Genomic DNA, 26,709 nt, shown 5'->3' with positions numbered 1-26,709 from the left:
AAATTTTCATGTGGATGTATGTGTTCATTTCTCGCTTCTCTTATAACCAAAAGTTTAGCATGTTTTCAGACTTTCTTTTCTATATCATTTCCTTACGGTATCTAACACCGTTCCCATAGTAATACACGTATCTATTGTTATTCCACAGGTTAATGAAGCATTGTAGGTACATTACTCGTACACTCATGTGACGCATAACAATGACATTTAGTCAGTGATGTATGGCACAAACTACAATGGTCCCACAAGATTATAATGGAGCTGCCCTACAGGGGTATGCCATCTTTTTATCTTTCAAACCATATTTTTACGGTACTTTTTCTATGTTTAGATACATTTAGATACACTTACCATTGTGTTAAAATTGCCTACAGTATTCAGCATAGTAACATGCTGTACAGCTTTGTAGACTAGAATCAATAGGCAATACCTCTTACAATACAATATAGCCTAGGTAGGTGGTAGGTTTGTAACATACAGGTTTGTGTAAATACTGTACAGTCTATGATGTTGACACAATGACAAAATTGGCTAACGATGTGTTTCGCAGAACACATCCCATCATTAAGTGACACGACCACACCTATTATATTCTCCCAAATAATGTATCATTCCCACCCCAAATCTGTAACCAGCAACCATATTGAAAGTTTTCACATTTAAACTTAGTATTACATGTTCTAATGAATCTGTAATTCTTCAAGCAGAGGCTGTGATTTCCCAAATGCTAAATTTCCATTTGCCTCAACCTGACCTCATAGACTAAAATTCCCAGTATTCCCTCTCAGGCATACAGTCACCAGAATCCATCACTTTACAGTACTCAACAAGAAGCATATTTTGTCCACACACACACAAAGTTTTAAAATAAGCACACTTTGAAATGTAACTTTACACACTTAACATAAAGGCCAAATATACATTGTTTTGGTTAAACAATTTGGTCAACTGTCAAGGTCAGACAGATTTCCATATTAAGGCTTTTAGCTAGAATCTAGAAAAAGTTTGAACACTCTATCATGATATTCACCAACTTCCTGAAGTTCTGAACTGGTAGAAGCCTCAGACAACTTTTTAGGAATGCAAACTCTAAAGGTCATAAAAATGAAATGAAATTCAGGAATAAAATCCAGATCACCAATCTAATTCACATTAAAATAGGGTTGTACCTACAAAACAAACAAACAAACAACACCTGCACTAATGAGAAGAATTCCAAAAGGTCTTAAAGCTATCTCGAAAGAAGGACATCATAACAACTTGGGAGTTCTCTTACATGTAATTTGATATTTCTGAAGTACTGGTTTGAACTTTAAGAGAAAATAAAGTGGCTTCAAACTATCCTCACAGCATCCCCTTTGCTTACATTACAATATGCCTTCTTCTGTGGAAAAGAATTAAGGAGATTTATAGCTACTGCCCTAAGAATTGCACATCACCTACTACCTGTTATACCTACAACATATGCCAGGATAGTTGTGACAATTATAAATTACTGTAATACTTTACTTCTCTGCTATCAAAGTCAATAGGAATATATCTTGTGTGTCCAAATTTCACCTACTTTATCTCACGGCAGAAAAAAGATTAAGGACTACTGATCTAGACCAGCAGAGCTACAGAGATGACTTAAAAAGTCTTTATTTCAAAACCTTACCTCAATCCAAATCCTAGATCAATAAGAACTTTGCAAAGTGTAAAATACTGGGTCATTTGTAAGATAGCAATTTAATAGATGTGTTTACTATTTACTTAGAATCTACATGAAGAGAAGAAATAAGAAAGAAGCACAAAACCTTCAATGCAGTGTGTTTATGTCTACTACCTTAATATATGGTCAAACATGATAAATACAGTAAGACAGGTAACAAAATACTATGGAATTTCAAAAGAGAAAAACTACTAAATTGGAAGGAACTCATTCTTCACGGACAGCACAGCGTTTGGTCTGGCCCGAGAAAGGAGATGAAAAAGAAAGTAGGATATAGGGAAGAATCAGAAAGGATAAACTATCTTTACCCATTTCTTCCACTTGAAAGGCAAATAGTCTACCAATTCCCTTCTAACAATCATATTAAACAATGAGCCTAGCACTATGCTTTCTAAAAAGTGGCCTTGAGCATTATTCTTTAGGGAACCAAGCTTAATTAATATTAATAAGAAAGAACATACACATTATCTTCATTATGTTATATGAGCATATTAAAGAAGGTTCCAGTCAATTCCAAGCTTAAAAATTTCCAATGGCTCTTTACCTGAAGAACAAAGTCCAAACTGTTCAACATCCAAGGAGCTCTACAATTTGGCCTCAAGCTCTTTTCTCCACCTTACCATCTGCTGCTTCTGAAAAGCCTACTCAAACTGTGTCCAACACACAACTCTCATCTTCCTGTTTTGACTCTTTCTCAAACAGTCCTGTTTTGACTCTTTCTCAAACAGTTCTACATGGAGCACCTTTTCCACATATCTGACAATAAAACTTGATATCCAGCTCAACTATCAATTCTTCAATGAAGCATTCCCTGATCACCTCTGAACTCTTCCTTTCCTGAATTCCCTAGTCCAGCATTATTATTTGTCACTTAGTAATTCATACAGCAAGTAATTAATGGGATTTTACCCTCTCTAAGCTATTACCTCCTAGAAGCAAAGGAGGTCTATCTTATATGTGTTGCTATTTCAGAATCAACAATACAGAAACAATAGTCAAAGCAGGGGGAAAGAGATAAGGGACAGAGTCCAAAAGAGGAAGCAGGGGAGCAGAGCCAAGGCCATTTTGAGGGGGCTATCCATATTTACCAGTTGAAAGAAAAAAGGGGGAGTCAATAAAACAGAAACAATTTTGTCAAGTAATCATTCAAATGAGGAAATAAAGGTATAAAGAGCCTGTCAAATCATTATTTAAGACTTGTGGAAGCTATGAGAAAGAAATGAAAGCTCATAAACAAGGTTCCAGTGACAAACGGGCATAGACACCGACTGCCTTTAAACACCGTTTGAAAGCCATGTGGACAACTCCAAAGCTGTGTCATTAATAGCAAAAGGCTTCAATTTATATTATGAAAGAATTCTGACATTTAAAGTCAATATGCCCTTTAATCCTGGTTGTTATTTTTACAAAAATAAATGTATAATGACTAATGAAACAAGTCAATTTCTACTCCAACAGAGAAGACTGACCAAAAACTTAATTCTAGGGAAACAAATGTTCAAAGGTAATAAATATTTTTTTTTTTTTTTTTTGAGACAGAGTCTCACTCTGTTGCCCGGGCTAGAGTGAGTGCCGTGGCGTTAGCCTAGCTCACAGCAACCTCAAACTCCTGAGCTCAAGCGATCCTCCTGTCTCAGCCTCCCGAGTAGCTGGGACTACAGGCATGCACCACCATGCCCGGCTAATTTTTTCTATATATATTTTTAGCTGTCCATATAATTTCTTTCTATTTTTAGTAGAGATGGGGTCTCGCTCTTGCTCAGGCTGGTCTCGAACTCCTGAGCTCAAACGATCCGCCCACCTCGGCCTCCCAGAGTGCTAGGATTACAGGCGTGAGCCACCACGCCCGGCCGGTAATAAATATTTTAAGCAACTAAATTCTAAAACCAAAGCATAAAGGACTTATATGCAATTCCAACTTTATGTTAAATTTCTCATGTTAAACACAGATAAAAAGGATAATAGAGAACGAAGAATCAATTAACTTTAGCTACAAAACAGATTTAGTGATGCCTTATTAAACACAAATAATGAACATAGAGTCAAGGAATAACAACACACCTACCATTTATAGGAAGAGAGGAACAATTGTCAAGACCATAAAATAACACTGAGAAAACCAAAGGAGAATAGAAAAAAGAATAAAAAGAGGTAATGTTGTTTAATTTTCAAAGAAGTTAACATCTATCAGATGAATGTACAAGTTTACTTTTCCAGAAAACTTCATATGTTAAATTGGCATTAGAATAAAAAAGTACCAAAGGAAGCCCTTGGCTGAATATAGGCTTATGAAATTCATTTATATAATAATAAAACCAACCCATTTCCAATTTACATTATAGACACAAACCTTTGAATTAATAACCTTGCTTTTCAGAAAAAAAAGCAGTAAGACTCCTTCAATAACCCAGAACCAGCATTTGCATATTATCAGAATAAGGTAAGAGCATTTAAATTTAATTATTAATAGTTTATTTTTCTTCTTCCAAGATACTTTGTGGAGTCTCTAGCTCACCAGTGAAAGCCGACTGCCTACGTCTTTTCCTAACCAAAAGCTTTATGGCACTAACAGGGTAATTCAATGGATTTTCCCAAACTCCCCACCAGAGCAGAAACTTCAGAAAGTGAGGACAATGGTAGTAACATACCTAAGAAATTCTAAAAATATTCTCCCTAAACCATATGAAAAAAACAGGAAAGGAAAAGAAAATTCTACACAAAACCACAATTTCAGCATAGCCTGAAGAATGCTGACACTGCAAAACAACTGTGAGTGAAAACAGAGAAATCACCAAATCCCAGCACTTGATCCCTTAAGCTGTCACCTATCCCTACTCTGACACAAGGCTCTGTGGCAAGGAAGGAGGCTAGCAAAGGGGCCAAAGGGTCATTTGGGAAAACCATTAAAAATATTAAACCCATCTTAAATCTAAAAATAGCGGGAAAGTATCTGGGCAGATCAAAATACATACTATAGGGAAGGAATTTCAAAATTCTGATGATTTAAAGGGCTAGGTGCCATTTAAGAGGCTAGACACCACATAAAGAAAGAGGCACTCTTTGAAACACAGCTTCTGGAGAAATAAAAATGGCAAAAGGGAGAGAAAAGTGTCCTTTGGCATTGGATGTATGGTAAAGGGAAAAAGAAAAGGGAGAAAACTGAAGGTTCTACAAGACCAAAGGGAACCATAAAATTGGAAGTCTCACAACTCTTCTCCAACCATTGAAACAAACGAATAAAAATCACTGAAGTCACAGGACTGCTCTATACTGACGGAAACGGGAATCACTAAACTAAAAATACTATAAAACATGCCAATACCATAAAAATGAACAAAAGAAAAATAAAGTCCAGAAAATTAAGAAACAGAATTTGACACATATCAAGGGGGGAATCCCTCCCAAAATACTTAAAGCAGGGGAAAAAACAACTAAAAGCCAATACTCCAAACAGAACTGAATATATTCAAACAACCATTTGAGGATATGAAAACCATGTTGAATCAGAAATCTAAAAACTAAAAACATAAATGAACAAAATACAAAGAGAAATTAAAAGAGCTGACCAAATTCAGACAAGAAATGGAAAAAAGTACAAAATTATTATAAAATAAAGAGTAGGCCAGGCACGGTGGCTCAAGCCTGTAATCCTAGCACTTTGGAAGGCTGAAGCGGGAGGACTGTTTGAGGCCAGGAGTTTGAGGTTAGCCTGAGCAAGGGTGAGACCTCGTCTCTACAAAAAAATGGAAAGAAAAAGAAAAAAATTAGCTGGGCATGGTGGCACACGCCTGTAGTCCCAGCTACTCGGGAGACTGAGACAGGAGGATCGCTTGAGCCCAGGAGTCTTAAGGTTGCAGTGAGCTACGATGACACCACCGCAATCAGGCAGTGGGACAGAGCAAGACCTTGCCTTAAAAAAAAAAAAAAAAAAAAAAAGAATAAACTGTTGTAAGGCACCCAAGAGAGAACTGACTCAAGTGAAAATGAGTCACCCTAACCCTAACCCTACCACAGTCCCTCACATGCATTATGAGCACTGCCCATCCACATATGGTAGTGTTTCCCCTGATAACTCTCCTTCTACCATCTCACAGTAAGGCACAAGCCACAACTCTTAGGACACTTACATAAGCAAATGCACATCTTTTTCATGGTAAAGTGACATATTTATTATGTACTTATGTATTACTTAATGATTTAACATGTCTAAAACCATGCCACTGTTTTAATGGGTTTTTTAGGTTCCTATCCTTTCTTTTAATGTATCACTGACAAAGTTTTTGAGTGTTGTCTCTGTAACATCATTGATCCCATGAACTCTGTTTTCCATGCATGATTATACAAAGCATAGTGATTTTTAGGAACACATATGCTACGTTATAGAACTGACTATAGATGTGTGTGTATGTGTGGGTGAGTACACACACATATATTTCTCAGCTCTGCTGAGAGCCTAGAAAAAAGTGACTTCCTAGTAGCAATAAGCAGTTTTAGCACCCAGATCTTGGTTTCTACATGCCATCCTCCAAAAAAAAAAAAAAAAAAAAAAAAAAAAACCCCACAGCTCTTTGGAAAAGAGGATGATTCCAGGGTTGGGGTAGGCAAAATATGAGATGAGTCTGGAGTTTCTTGTAGTACCAGAAAGTAAAGTAGTACTTTAAAAAAGATGGGGGCATGTCAAAAGGACATAGAAGCCAACCAGAAGCTCTTAACGACCAACTCAAGACAATCTGAGCAATAAAATAAATGATGGCATCAGATTACAGCCTACAATATAAAATAAGTATCTTTCAGGGTGAGGGAAGAAAAACTACCTATCGGGTGCAATGTACACTATTTGGGTGACAGGTACTTTAAAAACCCAGACATCACTACTCTACAATTCATCCATGTAACCAAAAATGACATGCACCCCTAAATCTATCAAAATATACATTAAAAATTAAAAAATAATTATCTTTGAGCCTATACTGATATAAATAAACAGATGAATAAGTGAGGGAGAAGGAATATCTCTTCATTACAGAAGAATTTCAATTAAATGAGAAGGGAACACAGAAACTATAAAATCACCATTAGGTAAATACTACAGTAGTAACTACTGCAAATAAATTCCACTGATGGATGCTAAAATGAATGGGTGAAAATTTGAAGAGAAAACAAAAATTAGCATAGTCTCAAAGTATCTCCCTGAAAATATTTACCAATTACAAAGCTAAAACTGACTTTATAGGGAACACCAGCAAACGCTACCTTAATTAAGTGAACAAGATTAACATCATCAATAAGACATTTACATCATGTACCCCAACAAAAAACACAATTCTTGATACGATACCATGACGTCACTGCACTGTCAAAATGCATAATCCCAAATTAATCATAAAAAAGCATCAGAGAAACCCAAATTGAAAGACATTCTACAAAATGGTGACCAATACTCCTCAAAAGCATCAAGGTCATAAAGACAAGAAAAGAATGAGTTAATATCATGGATGTCAGGAGACTAAAGATACGCAATGAATAAATGCAATGTGGGATCCTAGATTGAAACACAGAACAGAAAAAGGTCATTAGTAGAAGAATTGATCAAATTCAAATAAAGTCTTTAAGTTTAGTTAACAGTGTCATACTAATATTATCTTCCTGGTTGATAATTACACCATGGTCATATAAGCCATCCAATATTAGAGGAAGATGGAGGAAAAGTATGAGTATTGCAAACACTATACTATTTTTGCAACTCTACTCTAACATGATTCCACAACAAAAATTTTTTTAATGTTGTCTTTTACTGATGAGAATATTTTTTAAACAGGAATACTCACAATATTAGTTTAGTTTATACAAAAACTTAAGTAAATTATGACAATTCCTATAATTCAAAATAATCAATGACATAGTATCTCATCATTTTGTTCCAATGTTAATAACCAATTCATTATACTGAAAAGAACAAATAAACATTTACATCATGATTATTGGCTGAGACATAAATTGCAGAAGGTATTGCAGACTCAATACCACTTTATAAAGCTTTAAAATATGCAAAACACTACACATTGTTCAGCAATATATGACATTTAAAAAATAAATGAATGAGAAAGCTGAATCCAAATTTAAGATAATGATTACTTTTAAAGGAGGGGGATGGACAATGGAAGTGAGAGATACCCATTGCATTCATCCTGCTAGTATTCATTACATTATTTACTCCAAGTTTTTGTATGCCTGATATTTTTCATAAATATTATCCACTACTGAAGTGCACTTTTAGTATCTGGGGCAATAAGTCTCCTGCTTTGTTTAGGAAGAAAGTTTTTATTTTTGTGAGACCTTTTTTTTTTTTGTTTTAGCTTAAGACAATCTATTGATAATACAGTATTTAAAATTTTTCATTTCTATTTTCCAAAACCAAACACAGAATACCTTACAGTCATCTAAAATAGGGCCCCCTGACTTAGGGCAGGCATGTCCTCAGGCTTTTTTATAGATAAATCCTCTCAGTTCCCTGACCACTTCATATCATCACTCCCACTCCTCTTCAAACACCCAATCCATGGGCAACTCCCTAGGCCCTGTATTACCAGGAAGTGTTCCACTTCTAAGAGTAAATTCATACACCTCACTCTACACGTTGTTATTCTTCCAGGGCATTCTCACAAACTCATTATCTTTCAAATCTGTGCCTCCTTCAAGTGCTTCCTATTTCAATAAACAGCACATTCATTCCCCCCTTCCTCTCTCCACCCACAGCAGCCCAAGCCGTAACCTAATCATTGCTCTCTAATCATCACTCCTCTTTCCCTTTTACCTTCAATATGCCCTCCATCATTGTGTCCTTTAATTTGACCTCCTCTATCTCTCTCAAATTCACCTATTTCTTCAACCATCCTTTCACTACCAAAATCCAAGCCACCTTGCCCTTTTCGAATAATTTGTTGTAACAGTCTCCTAATCATTCTCCCTGCCTTCCAGTCTTAACTCTCTCCAAGTAATTCTCCATGGTGCAAACCGCATTATCTTTTTAACTAATCTCCTCCAGGTTTTAAAATGCTTCAATTTTCCATAGGATAAAGTCCAAATTCCTTAACACAGCTTCAGGGCTCTTTGTAATCTAGCCCTTATTAACCTCTTCAGCCTCATCTTTCACTAACCTTTGGTGCCTGCCCTCTCTTGCACTTCCTGAGTTCGTCATACTATGCTCTTTTGAGTTTCTCCAGAAGCAATCCAAGCTATATCTCTCGTCCTTAACACATGTTTAGTAAATTCTATCCTCCCTGTTCACAAGGCTAAGTCCTATTCACTCTTCAGGCTTCAACCTAGGTGTCACTTCCTCTGGGCTAAATTTTCCTGGCCTCCCTGAAACTGGGTCAAGTACACCTTCTATGTGCTCCTATAGCACTCTGCACTATACGCATCAAGCACGCATCAAAATCACGCACAAATCATAGTGGATTACAAACACATATATGTCCATATTCCCATCTTGACTGTGAAAGCCAAGTTTTGTTCACTGATACTCCCAGCACCTAGCCCAGTGGACTGAATAAATAAGGTATCAACACCAAACTGTGAAATAAATTACCATAGCAACACAATGGTTTCAAAGGATTTTAACCCAATGACGCCTGGCTCAGATACACAATACTCTTTCCACTATACTTTGTGGCACTTAATTTTACTTTCATAAACAATTTAATGTTAATTAGGTATACAGCATGTAATACAAAGTTAAAAGGATCCAGATATCATCTCATTTTATAATTAAAGTGATGCCTAGAAAGGTTATTACTTGCTAAAGAACAAAACACTATAGAACAGCAATGCTAACATTAGGTATTTTGATATTCTTTAATTATATACTTTAATATCTGGAATTAGGTTTTTAAAATTTTAAAGTTGAAAAACTCAAGTTCTTCATTTCTTCTAAGATAGCAAAACCTACGAATCAACAAGTCACTTAAAAGAAAGGTATCCACCAAAATGTTATAACAAACAAGAATATTTAATTATAGTTTAAGAGTAACAAAGATAATATTGGGTCATTATACTCATACATTATAAACAACATATGGGTGGCAACCATGTTCAACTCACTAAGGAACATATTCACTTGAGTAAGAGGTATAAAACAGAATTCCTACTCCCAAGAAGTTTTAAATGTTTTGGAAAACAAGACCCAACCACTGTAGAATTAAATAGAAGAATAATTAGGTGAAAGTAGTTTCTTAAATTGTTAACACTTTCAAAGAAAAAGACTTTCTTCTAAGAGTTTTGGGAGTATAAAGAGAAATTAAACTACTGCCTGAGGAATCAGCATAAACTCAAAATTTCTAAGCTTGATAAGCTGTCAGGGATCTAAAACAACAAAACTCCATTACAACAGCATACTTACTGCCTGGTTCTTGGTTTCTAAATACTCTTACTCAATTAAAAAAAAAAAAAAACCCCTTAACATACTGGCTTATCCTAGAACAACAGTAGAAAAAGCATAAGATGAGCCTGGAATATCTTATTGTTCCAGAAACTAAGGAAGTGCTCCAAAAATGATGGGGACATGTCAAAACAGCCAATGAGTTAATGTAAAGGAGTTCCCACTAACCAAATCTGGGTTAATTTGCAACATCAAAACAAATACCGACAAGTAATAAAGAATAACTTACTTAATAAAAAAGAATATGAATTCATATTGAAATCAAATAAGCAAATACACAGGAAAAGCTTTTCTTTACAACAGAATAGAATGCCAACTAATAAATGCAACAAGAATGATAGAAAAAAAATTTTTGCATGCACCACATGTACTCGCCATCAAATTGGTACTAACTGATCAACACTAAGGTGCTCATAAGGTACTAATATTCACTGGGTGCTGGTCAGGTGGGGAGGCAGTAAACTCACAACTAATGGAGGTGGAGCGCACTGTATGGGGGAAGGGCACACTTGTAGCCCTGGCTTGGGCAAGTCAAAGGTATTAAATGTAACCAAAATGTTTGTACCCCCACAATATTCTGAAATTAAAAATAAATTTGCAATCCCTGTGTAATAATTGATTCAGACAAGAATCATAACGGAATAATAAAATCATTATATGAATGTTTTTTGAGATGACAGATATTTACACAGTTTCCAAGTGTGTCCAACATATTACTCAATAATATACAAAGGGAACAATGATACCTTCTATAATGGAATAAACTTGAGGGTAAAACTGTAACTAAGTGGTCCAAGTCAACATCACTAATATGGTCAAAGTGACATCATATTGTCACTCCTGATGTAATGGACTGAAGATATATCATCACTTTTATAGGATTCCTGCTAAAAATGCATAATCAGAATCTAATCACAAAGAAGCAATAGGACAAATCCAAACTGATGGACATCCTACAAAACAAAAGGCCTGTCTACTTCAAAACTATTAATGTCTGGAAAGACCAAAAAGGGCTGAAGAACTGTTTCAGATTAAAGGGTACAGGTGATATGACAACTAAAAAGCATTGTATAATATTGAAACGGAAAAAAAATGCGATTAAAGGATATTACTGATATAACTGGAGAAATTTCAACATGAACTATACTTTAAATAATTAGATCAATATTAAATATTTTGAATCCACCACACTATGGTTATGTGAGAATATGTCCTTATTCTTAGGAGATACCGCCGAAGTATTTAGGGGGAAAGGATCATGATGTGTGCAACCTACACTCAAATGGTTCAATAACAAAAATTATACTAGAAAGAGGAAAAAGAAGAAAAAAGGAGAGGAAGAAAAAGGAAATCTAGATAGTGGATTTCTGATATTACATGACAATACATGACATGTTCAATGGCATTATATGTTTAAATGTGGTTTCCTTGTTAGCAAAGTACACAGCACATTAATACAGCATTTCCATCTATCCCTGCACATGTGTCTGTGATGTTTTGCCACTGATTTTAACTGCATCAAGTTGCATCTTTGGAATATTCCAAAGACGTAACTGAGGAGCTTCAAACTATAAATAAAATAAAATAATAATAATATCTGTTTCCAGACTTTGTGGCCACTCTGCAAATATAAAAAGAATGATAAAGCAAATGTGGCAAATGTTAACAACTGGTGAATGTAGATGACAAGTATATGGGAGTTCACTGCACTATTCTTGTAACTTTTCTCTAAGTTTGAATTTTTTTCTAAAAAAAGAAGTTGAAAAAAAAATTTCTGCCAATACTAAAACTTTACTTTGGGGGAAATAAAGCCATTTCTGAAAAACACAAAAACAAAATCTTAACTTCTATATTCTCTCTGTTTCCCTTCATAATACATATCATCAAATTAGGTTTAACACCATTAAGAAAAAGATTTTCAGTATCAGAATAAACATTTTGCTGAAGCAGTCCCTAACTTGCAAATGGGATATGTTCCAAAAGCCCATTTCTAAGTCACCTATTTAGAATGTGGAATGATTTTCACTATTACAAATGGTGGTTGGGAATAACATGTGAAATTAGCTGAATAAACTAGAGGGAGAGAATGAGGGTGGGAAGATGTTGCTTAGTAAGGAACAACAGGGGTATGCATCTCAAACTGGAAATACAGACCTCAGACAACATGACTACTCACTGCCCAGCAAAAAAGGCAAAATGCAATCTTGGTAAATGTCACTTGTGCTCCACAGCTCTCAGATTCCTGCCATACTCCTATGTTAATATGCATGGAAAATGCACAAGGTAGGATTTATAATCTGGAAAGTATCTTTATAATTTTTAAAGTCTGATTTGGGAAAACTGGTCTGTGGTTGGTTATTTCAGTTGATTAGGATTAAGACAACTTCCACTCAATTCGGCATTTACTGAGAATTCTCTATGTACCAATATAGGCGGGTGGATACTGAGTATACAAAAAGCTGGTCCTTGACATAGGAACTTAGCCTAGCAGGAGAGAGTGACATCAATTATAATACTCTAAATAGCCTAAAATGGAATTTACAAATAGTGCATGTATCAAAGGCTTTGGAAGTACACAAGAGCAAGAGAGAAAAACTTTGTCTACAAAGATTAAAACTAGTATCACACAGATAAGATGACGTTTCAGCTAAGACTTAAAGGATAGATAGTTCAATAACGATACGAGGAAGGGAGCATTCCAATCCATGGCAAAAACATGAACAAAGATAAAGAAACATGAAGCATTTACTGTTTTCCAAGTGCCAAGCAGGTTGGCACTTGGTGACAAGGAATACAGCTGTGAACAAGACAAACAAGGCCTCTGCCTTCATGGAGTTTACATTCAGGTAATGGAAAAATATTATAAATAAGCAATAACTAAACAAACCAGTTACGTACAAATTATAACAAATGTCTTTAAGGAAATAATCTGTGTGAGAGAGTAAACTGATGGAATGCAACACTAAACAGGAGGTCAGAGGCCTCTGAGTGAGGAAGTGAGATTTGGGCCAAGTTCCAAAGGGTTCGGCCAAGCCAGCCATTTGAAGAGCATCCCAAGCAGGTAATACATACAAAAAGTGCAAAAGATCCTAAAAGAGGAAAGGGCATAGAGGACTTAAGAAATACTTAGAGGCCTTTGTGGCTGGCATCCAACAAATGGGAAAAATGGTGAGAAGCAGAAAGATCATTCAGGCCATTTAGGCCATGGACTGGAGTACAGACTTTATTTCGAGAGGAATGGGAAGCCACTGGAACATTTTAAGCAGAGAAATGATATGATCTGATTTAAGCTCTTAAAATGATCTTGGGCTGTTATGTGAAAAAAGAACTTGTGTGGTATGAGAAAAGAAACAAGAAGCCCACTTAGGAGACTACTGCAGTATTTCAGACAAGAGATAATGATGGCTTAGAATAAAGAGGTGGTGATGAAGACTAACAGCAGTGGACTGGCTGAAGATAAACTGTGAAGGTACAACAGGACTTGTGGATGGATTGGATTTGAGAAAAAAAGTAAAGAATTAAGAATGATATCTTGAGTTTTTGGCTTAAGTACTGCCATTTACTAAGACAAGGAAAGCCAGCAGAGACACCAAGGTTTGGAGGTGCGAAGAAGGAAGAAGGCTAAGGAAGAAAGCTTAGAAAAGAAAGAAAAGCTATATTTTAGCTACATGGCAAATATTGTTTGAGACTCCAACTAGATTTTCAAGTGGATTATCAAGCTCAGGAGAATTCTGGGCTAAATAAAAGTGGGAGTCATCAGCATGAAAACACATGGCCTTTGCAGGGAAGAGCAAACAGCTGGCCTTGACTAGGGCATAGAAACTGAAAGGATAAGGTCGGGCGCGGTGGCTCATGCCTGTAATCCTAGCACTCTGGGAGGCTGAGGCGGGTGGATCGCTCGAGGTCAGGAGTTCAAGACCAGCTTGAGCAAGAGTGAGACCCCTGTCTCTACTAAAAATAGAAAGAAATTATCTGGCCAACTAAAATATATATAGAAAAAAAAAAATTAGCCGGGCATGGTGGTGCATGCCTGTAGTCCCAGCTACCCAGGAGGCTGAGGCAGTAGGATCCCTTAAGCCCAGGAGTTTGAGGTTGCTGTGAGCTAGGCTGACGCCACGGCACTCACTCTAGCCTGGGCAACAAAGCAAGACTCTGTCTCAAAAAAAAAAAAAAAAAACCTGAAAGGATAGTGGCTGACAATGAGCCTGGAAAGATAGGATAGAATCATATTACGAAGTGATCTATGACTAACAATAGCAATAGCAGTAATAGTAATGACAGTAATAGCAGCAGGGAAATTAATGCATGCTATTTACCAAGCACAGCACTTTATAATACATCTCATTTAACCCCTCAATAACTGTATGGAATAGATAATGTTATAATTACTATTTTATACACTGAACCTCAAAAAGACTGAGAACTTGCCAAAGAACACAAAAGTGTGAGTAAGTAATGTGGATATTCCAATTTAGGCAATCTCATTTCAGAGGCCAATCTCTGATCCTTGACAGTACTGTTCTCTACTGAGCTTACATGCCTTCAAAGTTGGGGTTTTTTCCCTTAAGAAGAAATGACATGTAGATCTGATTTTTAGAAATATAATTACACTCTCTATGTAGAAGACGGACTGCTCAGGGTGAGGATGAGATACAGCATTACTCAATGCAAGAGCATCTTGTTTTAATGAGCCAAAAAGTTACAAGTTACCTTACCAAGCTAAATGGGAAGCAGCCCTTTGTTCCAATGGTCACAAATTATACTGCAAATGAATCCAAGTCAACTTGCATACACATGCTGCTGGTCACAAAAATAACCATGCAAAAGGTCCAACTCATGCAGTATAAATTTACTGCCTGCTACCAAAAACATTTCTCAAAGCATTTACCTTTACTGATGGTAAGCTTTTTTAAAAAAACTGATAAAGTTTATATTTTTGTATAAGGAAATAAAATTAGTATTAATTCAAGACAACCATAAAAAGACGTGTGTGGGTTAGTATTTATTAGAAGTTTGATTAATTAATGTCTGTTTCTCACTCATGTTAACAATTATTCTAGCTTTTCAGCATCATCAGTTGCTAAACTGATGAAGAAATAAATTACCTGCCATCATATATACCAATGTTCAAATATGCAATTCCAACTCACAAAGAAGCTTATGATTTCTTCTCAAGTGACTAAGACAATTAATGTTAAATAAAATAAAGTCAGTAAATATCAATTAAATTCAGTTAAATATAATTATTATTAAAATCTGTAACAAAACATCTATATAAAATATAGTACTTATTAAATGCCAACATATATCCTTATGCTATGAGCAAGACTTACTAATTAGCAAATAGATTTATAATCTTAATTATAATAAACTAGACACAAGGTCCATTTATTATGGGATATACAGATAAAGTATGCAGATAAAATCATTTCATTTCACAGACCAGATAATATAAAGTATAAAAAAATTACAGATTACCTACTAAAGGAAAGTTATTTTTAAATATACCTATTCCAAGTAGGTTACTAAAATATTTTTCTAATTTGAAATTATAAATACCGTATCTTGAAGAGAACACCCACAGATAATCCCTAAAAGACATAATTAATTGAAGAGTAGGGAAACTACTTATATTTAACTCTAATCAAAAAATATATATTTATATTTGCAGAGATTATGAAGATCAGAAGCAAACTATGATTGCAGATCAAAAATCTAATGCAGAACAGCTAACTAAACATGTATAATCTGACAATGAATTTAAGACACTGAGATATTTTACCCAAAACAAATATATAAGCATTACCCTGTATTGATGCATTATATAAAATCCTTTTGGTCACAAACACTAAAAGATACAGATACTAGGCAAAGTACCTATATAATCTTCATAGGAAGGTAGAGATGAAAGCAAGAAGGGATGCAAGAAGATCAAGCAATATGCATTTTTGTACATTAAGCCTCAGGGAGTGTGCTAGGGACTTTTACACTCATTATCTCACTTAATTCTAACAACTCCACAGGGCAGGTGGTATTAATTCCTTCCCATTTTACAGAAGATAGCTCATAACTTTGTCAGTAGTAGAGCTGGGATCTGAATTAAGATTAGACTACAAAGTCAATCAGCCTTCCTTTATTTGGGCTTGCAAATCAGCCTACGTTATAGCACTACCTTGCATGAGGTTATCCAGCTGAAAGATTAATTTGATTTCCATATTTACACTTCTCTTATTACTTAAACAGTAAGAGAGAAGGCACTCACTTCTCAGTTTACTAATTTTCTTTGTAATCTAGCAAAAAGCAACAGTGATCATTTTCAATCCACAAAACAGTATTCTCACTGCCCCATCACTGATAAAACAAAACTTGAGTTGGACTTTGTAACATTCATATGTACCATGAGTGTATTTTTTAAAACAAAAAAATGGGGGCCTGATCTTATTACAAGACTGAATATCTGAAATCAGAAATGCCCCCAGAAAATCCAGGACCATCATCACTGTATGACACACTAAATTTCTCTTGCCAGACTAAAAGCAGCAAATGGAGGGAAAAAGACGGCTTTCCAAAATTGACTGACAAGCATGCTATTTTCCAATAATGAATTTGCTTATGGCTTCCTCCTTCTAAATCAGAATACAAATCTACTGAAAAGATTTAATTGGACTATTTCAAACTTCAAAATCATGTTCTAATAAACATTTTCATAATTATTTAACCACTCTGAGAATATAGTTTAATATTTCTGTCTTCGGTAGCCAAACAATTAATGGGTGACACTGCTATTGCCTGAATATTAATAAAATTAATACTAATCTGCACTACATTCTAAATAGAAAATACAAAGTTGTAATGAAATTGCTTTGAAAATATAACATCACAATTTTAAACAACATTTTTAACAAATTATTTCTAACTGTACTTACAAAAAAACACAATCTTTGTCACACATACCCATTACACAAACAAAAACACTCTAAGAATACAGGAGGAAAGAGTTCTCAAATGGTAATTCAACATACTGACATTACAAGTATTATTTTTGAAGCTCAATGAACTTTTTTCCTTCCACTGGACAACCCACAATAATTTAATTTCAAAAAAAAACTTTTGATAGCAAGTAAAGAGTTAATTTTAAACACCTTTGTTCCAATATGAATGTCATAATTTTATACATAACTATAGCATGAATTAAATGAAATGGATAAGCAAATAATTGTGTTTAGAAAGGTCACCATTACTTCACAATCATTGACTGCTTTAGTAAATAAGTTATTGGAAGCACTCTTCCAGCAGAATTGTTAATCTAGCGTTTACAAACATTCAAATCACCAATTTTAGCTGTTCAGAGTACTGTCATTATTATAACACCATTAAACTACTTTTTGCAACAATACTGAGAATTAAGGGTGACTCCATTGTCAATTAATGCATCATCATATATAACAAATGCTAATCTTAATGTTTTATATGACATATAGACATGTGTTTATTACATCTAAAATAACCTAATTTATTGGAAATGAAAAAGTAGGAATAAAAATAAAAAATGAAATAAAATAACCTAATTTAAATCGGCATCTACTTTAGTGAAAACACTTTTGACTCCCTAAAACAAAAGTTGCCAGTTAAACAAATAAGAATAAAGACTTGAGCTCTCCAAAAATACACAAAAACAAAACAAAAAAAGTACATACAAAAACCATAATGGCACGATAGTTATTTTTATCCTCATTCCTAAATTCACATTTAAAAGAAATGTCATTTTTGTATGTTTAAAGAAAACTATTTTGTTTACCTTTTCCACAGACTGTTCAAGCACTGCCAAGGTAACATAGATTTTAAAACTGACAACTAGAGTACTTAGCAGTTGCCAAAACAACACAGCTGGATTCTTAAAGGGAAAGTACTCTTGTGTAATGTACATCTAATTACAGCTTTAGAGAACGTTCTCTTCGTATAGTAATAGATGATACAAGACACAAGGAAAACATGCTGTGCTAAAAACTTGAAAAATGTTAGACAATATTTGTTTAAAATTACATATACTATTGTTAACACATCACAGCAGGCCCTTCTAATAGCACCTTTATTGGAATCCCGATCTCACTGAAAACTGAAATGCAAGTTAACACTACGTTGTATTCAATCTACACACTTTTCCCTACTGGGCCATAACCTGCTCGTTTCACAGCTCAGGAATCTATTCCAGGTCTGAACAACAATTTTATAGTTATACTTTCACAGAAAAAAAAAAAATCCTAATTCAGAAATGCTCACCTTTTCCAAACTTGTTTGCACTATCTCACTTGCTTTAACCCTCACTGTTCAAAGACACGAAAGCGAACCAAAGGCAAAGTTTCTAGCACACAAAACCTTCCCTGCGTGCTGGGATCCACTTGGATTGCAGGGAACAGCGAGCGGTTCTCTCTGCAGACCCTCGGTCCCCGCGACATCTCTCTGCACTATACGGCGTCCGCAACCGCAACCGCAGGTGTCCCCGGCCCGCCCCAAATACCGACCCTTACCACTGACTTCTACGCACACAAACACACGGAGAGTTCAGACCTCAATGTTCCGCCGCGTTGGACCACCCTTCTCCTAAAGCAGAAGTGGCGGAACTTCTTCAAGTCCAAGAGGGCAGAACGCGCCCCCCACTGGGGGCCAATCCCTTTGGGGAGACCCCTGGCCTCAGAAGGCAACGTGAAGGAAAAGGCCTTCGGGCGTACAGCCCCAGAGAAGCTCCAGGGTCTCCAGGGAACTCGAACTTTCAAGGAAGAGACGTCCACCACCGCCCCCCGGCACCAAGCGCGGTGCGCGCACCGGGAGGCTGCTCGTGGCGAGCCCGCGCGGCTGAGCCTCCCCCCGCCCGCCCCGCGGAGCCCCAGTCGGACCCCCGTGCCCGCCCTCGGAGCACCCCGCCCCCACCTCCCTGAGCGCCTCGCCCCTGGGCGCCGACCCCGACGCGACCACCCTTCGCCGCCTCCCGGGACCCTACCCGCCCTGCCACCGCGCGCCCGCGACTCTGGCCCCCTCCCAGCCCGACGTGGCCTCGTCCTAGGATCCCCCCACCCGGAGCCCCAAGGGCGCCCCTCCTCGGCCGCACTGCCCCCCGCCCCAGCACCCCCACCTCTGCCCCTAACCGGCCCCCTCGCCGAGACACCGCCCCCTCCAGCACTGTCGGCCCAGCGGCCCGAACCCCGCCGCCCGCGGCCCTCACCGTGGCTCCGGTGCAGCTGCCGGGCGCGCACACACGCCGCAGCCCGGGCCCGCCACCAGCGCTCCGCGCCGCCCGGAGCCGCCTCCTTCAGCCCGGGACTCGCCGGGACATTCGCGCACGGATCCCCACACCGGGGCTATTTTTAGGAGCCAGGCCCCAGCCAGACCGGAACTCGTTCTCCTGGTGCGCGTGCGCACTACGCTGGTTGCCTCGGTGTCCCTCCGCCAGCCTTGTCTTTCCCTCCTTTCCCGTCGGCTCCCTTTCTCGCTTGTCCCATAAGGTTCCTTTTCAGGGCTGCTTTACCTTTTGGTGGGTCCTAAAGCACTTAGAATGGGAAAGACAAAAGTGCAGGCAAAGAGAGTCACACTGTTTGGAGCGAGTGTTATTCCACAAGGACGTGGGGGCGGACTATGTTTTTCCGGGTGGGTGAGGAGACGATCACCCGGCACAGGAAGGGGATGACGGCGGTTTGGCGCCGGGGCTGCAGGCTGGAGCTCGCTTCCCTCAGAAGGACCGAGTTCTCCTGGAAGGGATACTGGTCACTTGATGAGGGCCTGGGCGCCTCCCTGGGCGGGGCGGCCCGGCGGCGTCGCGCCCTACCACCCCCGCCACCCCCGCGGCTGCTCCTTGACCAGCCCACGGGAGCCAGAGCCGGGAGCGGCCCTAGTGACGCGACGCGTGGCGAATCGCCGCGCGTGGCCCGCGGCTCCAGCCAACCCGGGGCGCCGGGGGGCGGGGCTCCCGGGGGCGGGGCCCGAGCGCAAGAACGGCAGTCGCCCGGAGTCCAGTGCCAGGCGGAGTCCCGCGGGACGGCCCGGACACCCTCCCTGCCGCGGTCCTGGGGTCGCGGCCAGCCCCCTCCCTCGAAGCGCACTTGGCCTCCCAGATGTCTGCTCGCCACGCCCGCGCCCACGCCCTCTTTGTGGTCAGGGCCGCACCTGTGCTCGCGCCGGGACGGCAGCCAGGTCACCCTCACTGAACAAGCATAATGGGATCCCGGCCCCTGGGACGCCGCGGCGGTGAGGACCGGCCCGGAAAGAACTGCACTGACGGGCTGGGAAGGCCAGGAGACCCTTTTAGGCCGGCCAGCCAAGCTCTCCACGTTCCAGGAGAGAAGCAACCTCTTTATTTTGACTATAAATAATAGTAGCTAGCATACCTTTGAGAGCTAAACTATGTCATGAACATTTTGCACATGAGAGCTTGTGTAATCCTTACAACGTGCCTATGAAGCAGATTCAGTTTCTCTTCCCATTTTACAGATGAGGAAAGGGAAGCTGAGAACTAAAGTGACATGTCAGGGTCACAGCGCTTAAGAGGAGGGCACTGAGGACTAACTCCTAACCACTCTGCATACTGCCTTTTCCAAGAGAAGTGCAAAGGTGATGTGCTTGGGACAGCTGTTGTATCTTATGGGGTTACTGATTTTGTTGAGAAAGGTCATTAGGAGGTGAGCTATTGTTGGTCCTCTCATCGTGAAAGCCACTCACCTCTGAAGACTTTCTCAGGACCACACTGCCTGCATGTGCACTCTGAGGTGCCTGTGCAATGGACACAAAGCTGATGGTTTCTTTCATTTGAAGATGAGAAATTCACTCCCGCAGTACTTTAAAACAAGGTGATTGGGGGGTGTGAGCAGACGAGCAGAGGCTGTGAGCAGAGGAACTGGGAAGTTACAAAGGAAGCCAGAGGCTGGCTGGCTTCCTCCCTCAAGGACAACGAGGCAATGTACTGGGGACAGCCCAATACAAAGGCGGCACATAGACACCAGACACTGGAAAATAAACCTGGAACTCTGCTCAGAGCCCCACATCCTCAGTGTTCAGGGGAGCCAGCAAAAGGCACTACAGGGAAGTTTTTAAAACATGTCAAAATTTGGTGTAAATCAGCAATCGTGTGGAAATGCATGCTTTTTAACCTGCCAGAAGCTGCAAAGCCAGCTGGATTTGGCTCCTCTGCTCCAGGAAAATAGGAAGAATGTGATACTGGTTTTTTTTTTTTTTTTTTAAAGCTTAGGGTCTGGAGTCAGAGAACAGTGGTCAATGACACCCTCTTTCCCACCTGCCTCCTCCCTGAAAGTAGAAGAGGGGCAATGAGAACAGACTGTTCCAAAAGATTTTTCCACCCTCTTATTGCTTCTCCCCATCCCAGCTCCTGTCCTTCCAGGAACCGAGCCTCCTGGGGGCAAAAGACTCAGTCCAGACTGCCCACCCCTGCCCATACCAATGCTATTGGTTACGCCAGAAAGTCAGGCAGAGAAGTTGCCTAGGAGTCCAGCCAAAGCAGAAATGAAAAGAGCATTTGCATCACCCTAGAGAGCACCTCTCTCCCCACCACCCCAGGCATGTCAAAGCCCTTGTCTAAGAATTGCAGGGAGTGATAAGAAGGAAGGAAGGAAAGGAGGGAGAGATGATGGAGAGAAGGTAGGAAGGAAGGAGGGGAAGGAGGAGGGGAAGTTTAAGAAGTCTGAAGTACAGCTATTGTACAACACATTAACAGAGCACAATCACTGTTCTTTGTAGTTAAAGTAACCAATTCTACAAAATCATCACAACTTCTGTTTGGATTTCAAAAACCTGTACCCGAAGTCTCCAGTAACTTCCAACACTCAGCTCAGCATAGAGCATGGACTGAGCACTTACATGTGCCATTGGCTTGGAGGGAACTTCTGAAGAGCACCATCTGTCAGTCTTTCCATTCTGTTGGCCTCCTTAAAGGGCAGGTGTCCAGGTGTGTCTGCACTGCAGGAGCTCGGCATTGTACCAAGCTCGGGAACACAGGGGTGAGGAGGAGCAGCACTCCCTTCAAAGGGGCTGGCCGGCCACGGGGGAAGATACACCTTAAAACAGTCCAGCTTAATTGCCACCCCAAGAGGGGTTTCCTTGGATGCCAGAAGAGCATAGATGATGAGGATCTAAGGAGAGCCTAGAACTAGGGAAGGCTTCCTAGGAAGTCCATGCCCACAGTGACTCTAGAAAGCCTCTTAGTAGGATGAAAAAGGGGCCCTCTCACTATGTCTTGATGTGAAAAATAAAGCCCAAGCTTTTTGGGAGGAATGGATCCCTGACCACCTGGCCAGCCTCTCCCTCACCTCTACCTGCCAGACACCTCACTGTCGCCATTCAGAAATCTGCGAAGCTTTTCTGTACACACCAGCCTGTTTTCTCCTGTCTGCAGGGCAAAACCCCTCATTAAGTCTCCACTTAGGCATCTTCTTCTCTAAGGGCCCTTCTCTAATAGAATGCTTTAGTTGAAGAACAGAAGTGTTTCTTTATATATACCTGTCTCCTCCCTTTACAGAGTGAGCTGCTTGAAGATGAGAACTGTGAGTTATTCCTTGTTGTCTTCACAGTGTCTAGCACAGTGCCTGGGATATAGTAGACAATCAAATGTTAAATATTTCTGAGCAGTCTGTAGATGCAGAGGGACTGCCGTGTGCAAGGACCTCTTAAGTGTGGCTCCAGAGAGAACCCACAGCTAGCGTGGTGTGCCTGGCATCTGCATTGAGTGCTGGGAAGGGGTGGGAGATGAGGCTAGAAGAGTGGTTGGGAGTGAGATGGGGCAGATCTCTGGCATGTCAAGCCAGGCAATTTGGATTTTATTCTGAAAGCAATGGGAGCCATTGACAGTTTCTGAGCAGGTGAAGAGCTTGGGCTATTTGGCATTTTAGAAAGGTCACTTAAACAGCCATAGATGGGGGTGGGAGCAAGACTGGAGGCAGGACAACCAGTTAGGAGGCAGTGATGGTGTAGCTGCTGCTGCCAGAACCCTCCCATCCCCCAAGGTCTCCACAGAGAGTTCCCAAGCGTGCTGCTGGCTTTCTGCGGGTTTCTGCCTGAGGGCACGCTTTGGCCAAGAGAGGGCTTCACTTGGTACGTAAATACCCCAGCTGCCTCAAACCTCAGGAAGACCATTCTGAGGCACATTTCCTTGCAGAGGGAGGGCAGTGTCTCGGTGGATCAATCAAGCCCCAGCTGCCAGCAGTGGTGACCTACTCATCTGCACACTTCTGTTACCTTTCCTCCCTTCTACTGTTCACTTCACCACTCCCTCAGGCACTTCCTGGGGTCACCTCCCAAACAAACTACCAGCACCAAAATTCTTGTTTGGCGGTCTGCTTTTCAGGGGACCCATTTAAGGCAGATGGTACCTGGGATAAAGAAGAAAGAGGACCTGAATGAAGACAGTTGCCTGATGGGAAAAAGAATGCAAGGGCAAAACAGAGAGCCGTTTAGAAGTCACAACACACTGGCTTGCTGGCCATTGAACCTAGGGTTAGGGAAGGTTGAGGAGTCCCAGTTGCCCCTCAGGTTTCTGGTTTGGGGTACTAAGTAGACAGCTACAGCATCATTTAAGTGAGGGACACTGGAAGAAGAGGAGATGGAGGTGCTTGGGAGGAGTAGGACGAGTTCCATTCTGCTCATGTTGAATATGAGATGCCTGTGGGACAGTATATCCTTAGCTTTGGGGGTTGGAGAATGGTACAACTAAATGAAACTGGACACTTCATGGAGGGCTTCTTGGAGGAGGAGAAATTTAAGCAGAATATTGAAATTGCAGTACGTGGGCTGGAGAAAAAGGGAAATGACTTATGGAGCACAAGAGTGACAAAAAGGGGGATTGACAGGAAAGAAAAACGGATTCATAGAGGAAAAAAGTAATTTTACCTGAATCAGGGAAAACTAGAGCAAATAAATGATTGGGGTTAAAAGAACCTCAGAAGAGTTTTAATTTGTAAGCTACTTGAAGAAAGGAACCATGCCATGTTCAATCTTGTGTCCCCAACACTTACGCAAAGTTGATATTTATTAAATATGGTGTGAACCAGATGAAGTGTCTCAATAAATATTTTTCATGATGTCTCAATCTTATAAGAGTATAATTAAAAATTGCAAGTTTTAAATGTGTTACCCAAAATTATTATAGTAAATTCTCCCTCCAAATTTAACTTTATATAAAGATGTACGTCTTTTTGAGAAACACCACATGTATGAGAACTACATCTAACTTATAAAGTTAAATCTGATACAGGATCTAATGACTTGTAAATATTTCAGAAAATCAAAATCTCACACTTTAAACCTAAAGATAAAAACATAATCCTCTTTTACTATACATTGCAAGTTCTTTAGAGTTACAATCACTAATTGTGTACAAGAGAGAGAACATTGTACATTTCTTTTTTATTGCAAGTTCTATGATAAGCACCCAGATCTAAATGCCATTTTACAATAAGAGGAACAAGGGCTCCTTAGAGAAATGGTTTATTCCAGGACTGGGGCAAGAAAAAAGCAAGATGAACCTGTAGTATCATAAAAAGAAAGTGCCCAAAAAATGATGGAGGCATGTCAAAAGGACACAGGAGCCAACCTGAAAGAGCTGCCAATAGCAAAGCTGGGACAATTTGAACCACAAAATAAATAAGGTTAGTATTGGAGTTTAATCCATAGAATAAAATAAATATCCCTGAACCCCTAGTGATATAGATAAGTAATTGAATGCAAAAATAAATGGAAGAAAAGGTACAGATCTTCCTTACAGGAGAATTCCAATTTAAAAATGTAGAAGGAATGAGGACAATACAAAACCACCATTAGACAAACACCACTGTTAATAATTGTTGCAGTGGGTGAAAGAATGATGAGACACAGGACATTTCCCTAGTCTCAAAGTAGCTCCCTACAAGATACTTATTAATTACAAAGAGTAAAATAGTAACTTTATGGTAGAGAAACCAGCAGACATCACCTTAACCAAGTGAACACAGTGAGCATCATCAGTAACAGAATATATCAACATCATTTACCACATGATATGATGCAATGAGAAGAGCCCATCTCTTCTTCGGTATTCTTGCTAAAAATGTATGACCTGAATCTAATCATGAGAAAACATCAGAAAAACTGCAATTGAGAGGGCATTTTACAAAGTAACTGACCAGTCCTTATTAAGTGTCTGGACCATGAAGGACAAGGGAAGACCAAAGAACTGTCACAAATTGAAGGAAACCAAGGAGACCTGACGACTGAATGCAAAATGGGATCCTGGACTGGATCCTGGTACAGAAAAGAGACATTAGTAGGAAGACTGGCAAAATTTTCCTGTGGTTCATAACTATATAATATAAGAGTGTTATATGGATGTTAATTTCCTGGTTTTGATAATCATACTATCCTCATGTAAGATGATAACATTCAAGGAAGAATTCAATGAGTTGTGTGTACCATTTTGAAACTTTTGGTAAGTCTAAAATTATTTCAAGATTAAAAAATGTTTGGTAAGATAAAATATTTTAGTATTCTATAATTTACTCAACTCCCCAATTTTAACCCTCATATGGAGTTAATACAACTAGTATAAAGTATTTTTATAATACCTTTCAATAATAAATTCAATTTCAGTTTGGGCAACCTTAAAACCATTGGTAAAATGTTTGTAAGTATGAATGTTTTAAGGTGACCAATGTTCTGAAGTGAGGGGAAAAAAACACAGAAAATAACAAAATGTTTCCAATTATGACACAAAGGAGTAGGGTTCTGTGTCTGCCACGTGGTATTCCTAAACATCAAAAACTGCCATATGCACATGTATAACTTCTAATGTGGCCTATTACATCCTTTTCAGGCATTGACAGTGGTGTTTTCACTTTTTGTATTTTAATATCACATGGGCTTTTATTCTTGAATGCCTGATGATGAAAAGAATGAATTCAGGTTCTCAAAGAAGGAGATAAAAGAGCTTTCCTTTGCTCAGTTTATATTCTTACATGTAGAAGTCTACATAAAGATTAAATAAACTTTAAAAATATAAGAAATTGAATATTTGACAGCTGGATGTTTTACACAAGTGAACTTCAAATAAGTCTTTCAATTCCTATTATATGTTGTCATTTTGTTATATTGTAATTTTTCTTCCTTAGAGAGTTTATTCAGACTGTGATTCTCTCCACAACCACCAATATATTCACATGTCAATTATAGTAATTCCAAACCTTGAGTTTATTTTCTTTTCTCGTTTTTTATTCCATCCAAAGAGGGGCTGCATCACACACACTGCCCCAATCTCCTACCCACATCAGCCCTTGCATATGAAACCATCATAATCTCTCTCTCTACTGTTCTCTTTGCCTCTGTATTTTTGTCACAAGTATTTCTTCTAAAGGCTGAACCTGTCTTACCAGGCACCCTTTAGTTCCCCTTCAATAATTTCCTTTGAAATGCATTCCAGGCATTACCAGACTCTGCCATGCCTATTAAGATATCCATTTAGACCCGTTCTGGGCCTGTCTGTCCCTGAAGCTCTCCTACAGGGAGAATTGTCAGTTCTCTCTGTTATGGCCAC

The 26,709-nt window shown here is 39.2% G+C and overlaps 1 protein-coding gene across 28 annotated transcripts in view; it reads right to left on the bottom strand.

Moving 5' to 3' along the window:
* Nucleotides 1-20,056, bottom strand: part of MEF2A (myocyte enhancer factor 2A) — a 130,014-nt gene extending 109,958 nt beyond the window's left edge. For 6 of the 28 annotated variants that reach the window (XM_069466662.1, XM_069466672.1, XM_069466669.1 and 3 more), the window contains exon 1: nucleotides 19,369-19,656. The gene's annotated coding sequence lies outside the window, so the exon portion shown is untranslated. Of the gene's footprint in view, nucleotides 1-19,368; nucleotides 19,663-19,810 lie in introns of those variants that run through there. The other 22 variants (XM_069466663.1, XM_069466659.1, XM_069466654.1 and 19 more) reach the window with 7 other exon arrangements.
* Between the last annotated feature and the right edge of the window lie 6,653 nt (nucleotides 20,057-26,709).

This window comes from Eulemur rufifrons, chromosome 3, assembly GCF_041146395.1.
Source record: "Eulemur rufifrons isolate Redbay chromosome 3, OSU_ERuf_1, whole genome shotgun sequence".
NCBI lineage: Eukaryota > Metazoa > Chordata > Mammalia > Primates > Lemuridae > Eulemur > Eulemur rufifrons.
Note: the sequence above shows the minus strand (reverse complement) of the source record. Positions and strands in the feature narration are given on the sequence as shown.